Raw genomic sequence first — 8,206 nt, 5'->3', positions numbered from 1 at the left:
TGATTCTCATAATTTAATCAGTAATCAAACCAATTATTTTCTAATAAAAAAAATAGATTTTCCTTCGCTTTAAAATTATAACTTCTAAGCATTAAATGTGAAACAATTTAATGTAAATACAAAAAATCAAAGAATATTATTTTTAATAAAATATGGAACCAAGCATAAATAATTTCTAACTATCAAAAATACTTGATATTAAAGATGAAAGAAATTATTTTAAGAAGCGAAAATCATAAACATATATTGTACTGAGAATCAAAATAAAAATAAATACTTAATTAAATACACTAGGTTTCATCGTCCTCCTTAATAATAAGGGAACTTAGAAACCCATAAGAAAATTAACTAAGAAAGCGGTAAACTAACACTGAGCGCTCTGAGCGTTTTCTCTGGATTTTTCTGTCTGAAACTGAAACTGTAACTGAATTCTAAAAACCTAAGCTTCTATTTATAGAAGGGTAAAAGGACTAATACGCAATTAAACTTATTACAAATTGCATGTGGGTAAAATTGTAAATACAAAAAGTTAATTTCGGAGTGCCACGTGTCAAGCTCGGATTGGTGGCTTTGGTGTGCAACTTGCCACGTGGCAAGAGGAGAGAAAGCCACCTTTTGGCTGAAGAGAATCGGACCAAACGAAGGCCAGCCGCAGGGGCATGGCGTGAGGCGCACGCACGGCTAGGGTGAGGCCGTGTGCCTCACGCGCGCGTGAAGAGGGAGAGGGCCAAATGGAGCTGCTGCTCCTGTTGCTTTTGCCGAGCCAATGGGAGAGCGCCACGTGGCGCTGATGTCGGCAGGGGAGAAGAAGAGGGCCAAATGGGCTTTTGTCCTTTTGTGCTCTCTTTTGGGCTTCAAAAATGCCATTTTTCATTGCTTTGGATCACATTTTTACTATTTTTCTTTTTCTTTTCCTTTCTTTTCACAAATGCTATTTTCTCAATCAAACACAAACAAAATTAAATCCAAACAAAATATTTTCAACATAAAATATATCACAATAATTTTAATGAAAATATTTATTTAAAATTTAATTAATTTGTATTTCTTTAAATAAATACAATGCATTTTCTTAACTTTTTATTTCTTTTTTTTTTTCAATTATGCCATAAATACTATTATTATTTATAAACAAAGATAAAATTAATCTTTAATAAAATATTTTCAATATAATAATATATTGCATTAATTTCTTGAAAATATTATAAAGAATTAATTTTATTTTGTATTTTTACACTATAAAATATGTAATATTTTGGCATTTAACACAACCCCCAACTAGCTTATTGCTAGTCCCTAACAATTCAAGCGGATAACAAAATATTACCAAAATGAACAAATCAAACAAACTCTGACTAATCGAAACAAAATAAAATATTGGTGTAAACTCTAGAAAATACTATATATAAAAAATTACAATAGATATAATTCCAGATTTTTTGTGTGTGTGTTTCAAATCATATTCTTTGCTTTAATCATAACACAGATAATATTGAAAAATCTTTAAAGTAAAAAGTCTCAACTCCAAATCCTCACAGGTATTGAAATATTTGAAAAGAGGAAGGGTTGTCACTCTTGGAGCTGGAAAGATATATTAATTGACGCTCAAATGGATAAAGATTTTTAGGACGAACAATGTAAACAATTATTGACCCATAGATAGGCTAACCAAAAATATTTTGAAATTCAAATGACAAGTTAACTTTCGGGATTTCATTACAGTACCTAGAGCCAAAATAAAGAAATAAACAACGATTTTTCTTCTCTTTTTTTTTTTTTTTTTTTTTTTGTATTTGGTGACTAAAATTTACGAAAAATAAACTATAGCAAAGTCTCTTTTGATTGATGATGATATATTATTTTTTTTTTCTATATATATATATATTATATATGCATATATATTTTTACCGATATATATTTTTTACTTTGCTAAATGATTAAAACTAAGATATTGCTCTTTATATGATATATATGTATTTTTTTTTAAGGGCAATATCCACAATAACTATTTACCGTAGCAAAATTTTCTTTGGTATCTTTTGAATTTTGACCAAGCTACGCTGACAGAGAAATGTTGCTCTTGTTTGATTTTTTTTTTTTTTAATATATATAGTATGTAAGATATTGCTCTTTATATGATATATATGTATATTTATTTAATTTTTTTTTTAAGGGCAATATCCACAATATATATATCTTTTTTTTTTTTTTTACAAGAGGCAACATGTGATAAGAAAATATAAAGATAATAAATTTACAATTAGGCTCAATTCTAAAAAAAAGTTTCCCTCTAATAATTGTCATATTTTCAAATTTCAAAAAATTTCGATTTTACCAATTCAGAAGATCAATATATGTTCAAAAAGTCGTTTTCTCAATTCTCACTTCTCACGAAAAATGAAAGCTTTTAACTTAAGATTTTTCTCAATTAAATGTGTTAAAAACAATCAAATCATATGTTTAGTTTGTGCTATTTTTACTGGAATTACTATCTAAGTAACTAAATATAGTATAAACTAGTCTAACACAATATTTATTTATTCACATAATTAGCAGCAGAATTTGACTCAAAATTTTCAAAAAGGTAAGAAATTTATCGAACTTAACGCAAGAATATACTCAGTACCCCCAACTAAAATGAGACAGTGTCCTCAATGTCTAAATATGTATATGATAAGAACATGAGATGAGAACCGAAAAAAAAAACAGAGAATATGCACAGTGATAGATGTTAATTTTCTAAAAAACAAATGACAGAAAATAAACTAAAATACTGAAAAATAAAGAAAGCAATTAAAGATAGGACCAGTAGTGAAAGAATTCACTAACCTTGGTAAATGGGATCGTGAAGGAGTGTTTGCTCCACTTCAGGTGGTGTTAATTCTAAAAATGGTTTCAACCGTTGTCCATTGACTTTGAATATGTTACCAGTTTTAGAATTTTCAATTTCAACAGCTCCGTGAGGAAAAACAGTACGAACAGTAAATAGACCAGTCCATTTAGAACGTAACTTACCGGGAAACAGATGAAGGCGAGAGTTGTATAAAAGAACTTTCTGACCAGTGGAGAAATCTTTTCGCAAGATGTTCTTATCATGATACAACTTTGTACGTTCTTTGTAACTTTTTGCACAATCGTAAGCATCGTTTCTCAGTTCTTCCAATTCATTTAATTGGAGCTTTCTTTTCTCTCCCGCTTTGTCTAGAGCAAAATTCAGTTGTTTAATTGCCCAAAAGGCTCTATGCTCTAACTCTACAGGTAAATGATAGGCTTTTCCATACACTAGGCGGTAAGGTGACATTCCAATGGGAGTTTTGTATGCAGTACGATATGCCCATAAAGCATCAGTTAGTCTCAGGGACCAATCTTTCCTAGTTGGGTTGACTGTTTTTTCTAGGATGTGCTTTATTTCCCTATTAGAGATTTCAACTTGACCACTAGTTTGAGGATGATATGGTGTAGTGACTTTGTGTGTAATGCCATAATTTTTCATGAGATGTGCAAATGGCTTATTACAAAAATGTGTACCTCCATCACTAATGATAGCACGTGGTGTGCCAAAACGGGAAAAAATATTTTCTTTCAAGAAACGAACCACCACTTTGTGGTCGTTTGTGTGACATGCAACAGCTTCGACCCATTTTGAAACATAATCAACTCCAACAAGAATATACAAATTTCCAAACGAGTTAGGAAAAGGTCCCATAAAATCAATACCCCAAACATCAAATACATCAATAATAAGAATAGGGTTTAAAGGCATCATGTTTCTTCTAGACAGACTTCCTAACTTTTTACAACGTTCACAGGCTTTACAGTATGCATATGTATCACGAAAAATTGTGGGCCAATAAAAACCACATTGTAAAATTTTTGCAGCAGTCTTTTTACTACTGAAATGGCCTCCACAGGCATGATCATGACAAAAAGATATGATTTTAGTTTGATCACAATTCGGGATACATCTACGTACTATCTGATCAGGGCAATATTTAAACAAGTATGGATCATCCCAGATAAAATTTTTCACCTCAGAATAAAATTTATTTTTATCTTGTTTAGACCAGTGAGGTGGTATTTCACCAGTAACAAGATAATTCACAATGTCAGCATACCAAGGCAAAGAAGAAACATGCATCAATTGTTCATCAGGAAAAGTTTCGGTGATAGGGGTAGGCTCTTTACTAGTTTTAATAACTAGCCTAGATAAGTGATCAGCAACAACATTTTCAGACCCCTTTTTATCACGAATTTCTAGATCAAACTCTTGTAAAAGAAGTATCCAACGGATTAAACGTGATTTTGCATCTTTCTTTGACAAAAGATATCTTAAAGCAGCATGATCAGAATAAACAATTATTTTAGATCCTAACAGATAAGACCTAAACTTTTCTAAGGCAAAGACTACAGCAAGCAATTCTTTCTCAGTTGTGGAATAATTTAATTGAGCATCATTTAGAGTTTTGCTAGAGTAGGAAATAACATGTGGTATTTTATCAATTCTTTGCCCTAAGACAGCTCCTATAGCATAATCAGAAGCATCACACATTATTTCAAAAGGAAGGTTCCAATCAGGAGGTTGAATAATGGGTGCAGTAGTTAGCATAGTTTTCAATTTCTCAAAAGCAATATGACAATCATGATCAAAAACAAATGCATTATCTTTTCCAAGTAAATGGCACAGAGGCCGTGAAATTTTGCTAAAGTCTTTTATGAATCTCCGGTAGAAACCGGCGTGACCTAAGAATGATCTAATTTCTTTCACAGTTTTAGGTGGTGGAAGTTTTGAAATAAGATTAACTTTAGCTTTGTCAACTTCTATTCCCTCAGATGAAATCACATGTCCTAAGACAATTCCACGTTTTACCATAAAATGACATTTTTCCCAATTTAGCACTAAATTCTTTTCTTTACAATGAATCAAGACAAGAGACAGGTGGTGTAAACATTCATCAAAAGAAGATCCATAAATAGAAAAATCATCCATAAAGATTTCCAAAAAATGTTCAACCATATCAGAAAAAATTGCAATCATACACCTTTGAAATGTCGCAGGTGCATTGCATAAGCCAAAAGACATGCGTCGATAAGCAAATGTTCCATAAGGACATGTGAAGGTGGTCTTTTCTTGATCCTCGGATGCTATCGGGATTTGGTTGTATCCCGAGTAACCATCGAGAAAACAGTAGTACTCGTGACCAGCTAATCTTTCAAGCATTTGATCAATGAAGGGTAATGGGAAATGGTCTTTTCTGGTGAGGCTATTCAGTTTTATGTAGTCAATGCACACTCTCCATCCAGTTTGGATTTTAGTGGGGATTAATTCATCGTTTGCATTCTTGACTACAGTAATTCCAGACTTCTTAGGAACAACATGGATCGGACTGACCCATGAACTATCAGAAATTGGGTATATAATACCCACATCTAATGTTTTAAGTATTTCATCTCTCACTACTTCTTTCATATTTGGATTTAACCTTCTTTGACACTCACGGAATGGCTTTGCATTTTCTTCTAAATGGATTCGATGCATGCACACCGAAGGACTAATTCCTTTGATGTCAGCCATGGTCCACCCTATGGCTTCTTTGTGACTCTTAAGAACTTGTACCAATTTCTCTTCTTGTTTCTTGTCTAACGCAGATGCGATGATAACAGGGAAGGTTTCTGACTCTCCTAGGAATGCATATTTTAGATATTCAGGTAAAACCTTTAGATCTAACTTTGGTGGTTCAGGGAGTGACTGTGATTCTAATTGGCGCAAGGGTTCAATTGACTCAACTTTGGTGTTCCACTCTTCTGTGTTTATCAATGGTGTAGACTCTAACAAAGAATTTACACTATCAAAAGAACTTTCAAAATTCATACCAAAATGACTTACACAATTTTCAAAAGAATTATCTTTGTTTAGCATGAAATCTTGTGTGACAGAATCAATAAAATTTACCTCATATACATCATCGCAATCAACAGATTTATTAGCAACATTAAAAACATTCAACTCAACAGTCATATTTCCAAATGATAATTTAAGAACACCATTACGACAGTTGATGATTGCATTTGATGTGGATAAAAATGGTCTACCCAAAATGATCGGAATTTGAGCACTTATGTCTTCAACAAAATGAGTATCAAGAACAATGAAATCAACAGGAAAATAAAATTTACCTACCTTAATCAAAACATCTTTTATGACACCTCTAGGAATTTTCACAGAACGATCAGCTAATTGAAGTGTCATAGATGTTGGTTTCAGTTCCCCTAGACCAAGTTGCTTATAAATAGAATAAGGCAATAAATTCACACTAGCTCCTAAATCAAGTAAAGCTTTGTTAATCACATGATCACCAATAATACAAGGAATGGTGGGACACCCCGGATCTTTGTGTTTAACAAGACTTTTATATTGAATTATGGAGCTGACTTGTTCCGTTAAAATGCCTTTTTCGGAACATTTGTGTTTCTTTTTGCAGTACACAAATCTTTCAAGAATTTAGAGTAGGCAGGTATTTGCTTAATGGCATCTAAGAAAGGGATATTTATACTTACTTGTTTGAATACCTCTAAGATGTCACCATACTGACTACCTCTTTTGATCGGGAGCAATATTTGTGGGAATGGAGCTTTTGGAATGAAGGGTAAGGTTTGACTCGATTCTTCAACCGAGTCTTTGGAATGTGAACTTTCAGGCTGACTCTTTTCATTTTCTTTCAATGAGTCTTTGTTTATTTCAGCATCAGTTTGAGGTATGTAATCAGGTTTTTCAATTATTTTTCCAGACCTAAGGATAGAAATTGATTTAGCTTCTTCAGTAGGTCTAGATGTACTTACCTCGTACTGACTCTTTGGATTTGGAATGGGTTGACTGGGAAGTTTTCCCTTTTCCCTTTCAGCTACGTGTAGCAAGCTGACCCATTTGTGTTTCAAGCTTTAATAGGGATTGAGAATTTGTGTGTAAAGCTTGTTGGGTGGTTTGCATAAACTGTTGTAGTGTATCCTCTAAAGATGGTTTTCTTTGTTGTTGAGGATATGGCATATTAGGTTGGGCTTGACTCTGATTAGGCGTGTTGTACTGGTGCCCTTGATTCATTGGAGGCTGGTTCTGTCTCCATGAAAAATTTGGATGATTTCTCCAATTTGGATTGTAGGATTGAGAAAATGGGCTATCAGATGATTTCCCATAAGTTTGAAGAGCGTTCACTTCTTCAGAAAATGCCTCTTGGTATGTAGACAATGATGGACATGACTGGGCACTATGACTTGTACTATAGCATAAGGAACAAATTTCATTCCTATGTATAGGAGTATTCATGGATTGACTTAATGACATAGGTTCAACTCTCCTAGTTAGATTTGCTAATGATGTTTTAATATCTACGTCATCTTTGACATCGTAAATTCCACCTCTCTTAGGTGTGTTGGAAGCTTTCGATCTAGGATCTTGGCAATTCCACTATTGAGAATTTACAGAAAGATTCTCAAGAGACTCCCAAGCCTCATCCCCTCTAAATTGCAAAAATTTTCCAGTGTGCATTGATTGTACCATTTGTCGGTTTGAAGGAGATAATCCATCATAAAAGTATTTTACCAATCTCCATTTCTCAAAACCATGGTGTGGACATTTTAGCAATAAATCTTTAAATCTTTCTCAACATTCATAAAATTCTTCGTGATCTTTCTGATAAAATTCGGAGATTTCTCTCCTAATATTATCCGTTTTAGACATGGGAAAAAATTTGGACAAAAATTTATTAACTAATTCATCCCAAGTAGAAATAAATCGGGCTGGGAGTGAATTTAACCAGGCTTTAGACTTATCTTTTAATGAGAATGGAAAAAGTCTAAGCCTAACAGATTCATCAGAAAAATTTTGAAATCTAAATGTAGAGCAAATTTCTAAAAAATCTTTCACATGCATGTATGGATCCTCTTTATCTAACCCATAAAAAGATGGCAAAAGTTGAATTATGGAAGGTTTCAGTTCAAAGTGTGTAGCATTTGTTTCAGGAAAAATAATGCATGATGGTGGATTAGCAGAAATGGGAGAAAAATGATCAATAAGAGTTTTTTCTTCCACATTTACTTGATTTGGTTCCATGATGTCGCAATTTTCACTTTTAATTTCAACCCACAATAATTTTCTTTTTACCAAACGATTTTTAGAATTTCGTTCCCAGCGAATCATACACCAAGTATCACA

At 32.8% G+C, this 8,206-nt stretch overlaps 1 non-coding gene across 1 annotated transcript; it reads left to right on the top strand.

The window, feature by feature from the left end:
- Positions 1-7,610: 7,610 nt before the first annotated feature.
- Positions 7,611-7,717, top strand: LOC115724238 (small nucleolar RNA R71). The gene has a single exon (XR_009685429.1). It is a non-coding gene; the product is annotated as a small nucleolar RNA R71 (small nucleolar RNA).
- The last annotated feature ends 489 nt before the right edge of the window (positions 7,718-8,206 follow it).

The sequence above is a fragment of the Cannabis sativa genome, chromosome X, assembly GCF_029168945.1.
Source record: "Cannabis sativa cultivar Pink pepper isolate KNU-18-1 chromosome X, ASM2916894v1, whole genome shotgun sequence".
Taxonomy (NCBI): Eukaryota; Viridiplantae; Streptophyta; class Magnoliopsida; order Rosales; family Cannabaceae; genus Cannabis; species Cannabis sativa.
Note: the sequence above shows the minus strand (reverse complement) of the source record. Positions and strands in the feature narration are given on the sequence as shown.